Source organism: Arachis hypogaea, chromosome 17 (assembly GCF_003086295.3).
Source record: "Arachis hypogaea cultivar Tifrunner chromosome 17, arahy.Tifrunner.gnm2.J5K5, whole genome shotgun sequence".
Classification (NCBI taxonomy): Eukaryota; Viridiplantae; Streptophyta; class Magnoliopsida; order Fabales; family Fabaceae; genus Arachis; species Arachis hypogaea.
In genome coordinates, this window is record NC_092052.1 from 81,210,870 (window position 1) to 81,215,468 (window position 4,599).

Here is a 4,599-nt window from a genome sequence, read left to right on the forward strand (position 1 = left end):
TTTAGAAAGCAAGTTTTTAACCATAGAACAAAACTAGGAAGTAATTGTAAAATGCATGCAAATCATATGAATAAGTGGGCAAGGACTTGATAAAAACCACTCAAATGAGCACAAGAATCTACTCCACTAACATGAATATAACGCTCACAGAAATATAAGAAGAAGACATGATAAATTAAACAGAATAAGGATTGAAAATTAATTAAAGGGAAAAGTAATTCCCTGTATTAATAAATCCAAAATGCAACATACCTGTCTGAATATGATTAATAAGTAATCAAAAGAGTAAAGGAATAAGGAAACAAACTAGAAAAGTAACTTCAATGGAGGTGATGACCCTCTCAATATCCAAAGCAAAAAGCATAAAACTATGATCTATGAATGTAAAGAAAACCTGTTCCCTGGCTCTAGTCTGTGTTTCTGGGCCGGACACTGGGTCCAAACTCGGCCCGAAGTCACCCTCAGCATTTTCTGAATTTTCTATAGATCGCGCATGTCACGCGTACGCGTCGCTGATCATCTTGGCTTGTCACACATATGCATCAGGTACGCGCACGCGTCGCTGCAAATTTCTCCATATCGCGCGCACGCGTGAGCCATGCGTGCGGGTCGATGCTTACCGGTTATCTCCTTAGTTTCTTGTGTTCCTTCCATTTTTGCAAGCTTCCTCTCCATTCTCTAAGCCATTCCTGCCCTATGAAGCCTGAAATACTTAACACACGGATCACGGTATCGAATGGTATAAAGAATTAAAATACACAAATTAAAGACTTTAGGATGCAAGTTTTTAACCTTAGAACAAAACTAGGAAGGAATTGTAAAATCATGCAAATCATATGAATAAGTGGGCAAGGACTTTATAAAAAACACTCAAATGAGCATAAGATAAATCATGAAATAGGAAATAGTTGTTTATCAAACTCCCCACACTTAAAAAATTGATGCGGAAGGGAAATCAGCCAATTAAGAAATCAATATAGAAATACGTTGCGAGTATAGTTCTTAACCAGCAAAAATCTGCTCATCAATTTAGAAAGGTTGTCACGAAGTTAGAATAAAAATACTGGGAGTATGAGTCCCAGGTCGTCTCCCAACGAATTGACAAAAAGGGTGCTATCTTATTAATCAGGTCGTTTCCGAGAAATTTAGAGGGGACAGAAAATAAATAATTGTAACTTAGTGCAATGAAAATTAAAAGAGGTTTACATTATTCAAAATAAAATGCCTTGACTGGGGGAATAATTAATTGGAAGTTCTATCCTTGTTGGAATTCTCTCAAGTGTAGTATAAAGAGGTTGTTGTTTTCACTTAGTTAACCCTTACTAAATAAAGGAAAGTCAAGTGATTGAGCTAACTCTTATTGGCAAATCCTAGTCCTCTCGCTTGGGAAGGACTAGCGTTAGTAAATAGAGAATTAGACAACAATTACCAATTTAACTAGTCACTTGAGCATTCCAACTCAAGTGTCTCCTTTTAATCAACTCCCATGTCAAGTTGGGAATCTACTCCATTGACATGAATATAACGCTCATAGAAATATAGGAAGAAGACGTGATAAATTAAACAAAATAGGGATTGAAAATTAATTAAAGGGAAAAGTAATTCTCTGTATTAATAAATCCAAAATGCAACATACCTATCTGAACAGGATTAATAAGTAATCAAAAGAGTAAAGGAATAAGGAAACAAACTAGAATAGTAACTTCAACGGAGGTGATGACTCTCTCAATATCCAAAGCAAAAAGCATAAAACTATGAATCTATGAATGTAAAGAAAACCTAGAGGAGGAATAGTTCTATCTAGATTCTGATCTAAAAACTAAAAACTATGCTACTGAGAATCTGTGTTGAGTCTCTGCTTGTTCCCTGGCTCTGGTTTGTGTTTCTCGGCTAGAAACTGGGTCCAAACTCGGCGCAAAATTACCCCCAGCGATTTCTGAATTTTTTGCAGATCGCACATGTCACGCGTACGCGTCAGTCACGCGTACACGTCGCTGGTTGTCTTGGCGTGTCACGCGTACACGTCAGGCACGCGCACGCGTCTTCGTGTAAATTCCAATCCACGTGTACGCGTCAGGTACGCGCACCCGTGAGCCATGCGTGTGCGTGGATGCTTGCTGGTTATCTCCTTAGTTTCTTGTGTTCCTTCTATTTTTGGAAGCTTCCTCTCCATTCTTTAGGCCATTCTTGCCCTATAAAGCATGAAACACTTAATACATGAATCGGAGCATCGAATGGTATAAAGGAGAATTAAAATACACAAATTAAAGACATTAGGAAGCAAGTTTTTAACTATAGAAAAAAACTTGGAAGGAATTGTAAAATCATGCAAATCATATGAATAAGTGGGCAAGGACTTGATAAAAACCACTCAAATGAGCATAAGATAAACCATGAAATAGTGGTTTATCAGGAACTCTCAGGTTTTTGCGCAATTTTTCGTTCCTTACAGATTTGCAATTTTAGTTTTGGGGTTGTTGAATTATTGTGATTTTGGTTATTTAGGGATGCTCTAGCATGGATTCCTAGTGGGTTCCATCCATATTTTGTGTGGGTTAAGGTAAGGAAGCTTGACTCTCTTCATTATCTCAAATTTCATGTATGAACCCTATAATAAGTGTTGAGATATATTGTTATGACTAGATTATATAGAATAGAGAATTCTTGGGGCTGAAGTTGGTGTGAAGTGGAGCTTGATTGGCAAAAATTTGGTGACGGATCATGGAGATTGAGCTAGATAACACTTCAAGGGTTGGAACCGCCGACATTCAAGGTACGGGTTTGAGTTTTGAGTAGGCATTATGTAAAGTTATGTGAATCCCTAGGTTAGTTGACCCTAGGATAGGTGTGGATTGAATTTGGTTGTTGCTGTGGATAGTGAATGATTGTATGTATGTGTGTGCTTGATTGAGAATTGTTGTGATATTATAAAGTTAATGGTAATCATTGGTTATGTTGATGATTGATGAAACTTAGGCCGGAGGCCGTGAACGGGGGAAGAAGTCCCCCAAGGGGAAAGTGCGTAATATATAACTAATGTACGTGAATTATTATGTTTGATGATGAGTTTGTTGATTGTGATATGATAATGATGATTTGGTGATGTTGTATGTTGATGAATAATGACGGGAATAGAGTAAATGTATATGATTAAGGTTGAATGAATAATTGTTGAGGTAGATGAGATTATAAGATTAAATGTTGAGGAAATTGAGAATTTTGATTAGGGGTTAAATGATTTATATATAAGATAAGGTCATTAAAATTGGGTTTGTGGGATGAATTGAGGAATGAAATTGATTTAGGTGTGATGTCGGTGATATGTGTTTGATTGATAAAGTACATAAAGGGTAAGATTAGAAATTTGGTGTGTTGCTTTTAGTTTGGATTGAAGTTTTGGAAACACTAAAGTGCTTGTCACATTTTGTGAAAATTTTTTTTTAATGAACTTTGACGGATCATAACTTGAGCCTCGGTTTTCAAAATTGATTAGAATTTGCTTTCAAGGGCTTTAAAATGATATAAAGTTTGAGGAAAATGGATTTTTGTAGAGGAAGTTATGAATGTTTAAAGTTTGAGGTTTAAAACTGATTGCTGCAACTTTGTAAAATTTTCTAAGTATGGGAGTGCATGCGTACGCATACCCCCCATACGCATACATGCCATTCTCTTTGGCACCTATGCATATGCATAAATGTGTATGCCTACGCGAAATGGGCCAAATTGTATTGATGCGTACGCATACATAATGCATGCGTACGCATACACCTTGTTTTGCTAAAAAATGGTTTTTCTTCATTTTTCAAGGGTTCTTTAGCTTTCTAAACATCTCTAGTTACCATTTAAGGGTACTATCTATTAATTAGGCTCCAAGGACTAATAGAGATGTTTAGTAAATTATATTGGTGAAGTTCCATATGAGTTTAGAAGATGGAGACTTAGGCCTAGTATGTAAATTGGACGGAATGGTTATGTAATTTGATGGAGAGTCAGATTGATGAATGAACTCAAGGGATTGAGAAGTGAGGATGGTTGTAACGAATTTGGGACTCCGAGATGAATGGGTTTAGATTGTAAGAGTAATGATCACTGAGAATATAATGAGGGTTCTAGCCTGGCAAGGATGGTGGTTTAATCCCGCTTGCTCAGTGCGTAAAGTATTGTGTAGGGATGGTGGTTTTTTTCCGCTTGCAATGAGGGCGGAGGTTCTATCCCGCTCACGTATTGATGAATTGTTTAGCAAGGGCGGTGGTGTGATCTCGCTTGCATATTGTTTTGTGTTGGGCAAGGATAGTGGTTTAATCCTTCTTGCAGAATGATTTGTGAAATGCAACCTGAGCAAGGATAGTGGTGTAATCCTGCTTGTTCGTGGTGCCCAGTAAGGATGGTGGTTTAATCCCACTTACAGTGGAGGCAAGGACGGTGGTTTAATCCCACTTGCGTGTTTCGAGCAAGGAAGGTGGTTTAATCTCGCTTGTTTATGGAACCTACGGATAAGGATTGTGGTCTAATCCTGCTTATCCCAGTCAGGTCTGGCAACATAACCGACGCGTGAGCTCATGGCCAGTAGGATAGGAATGCATCATTTGTATCTATGTG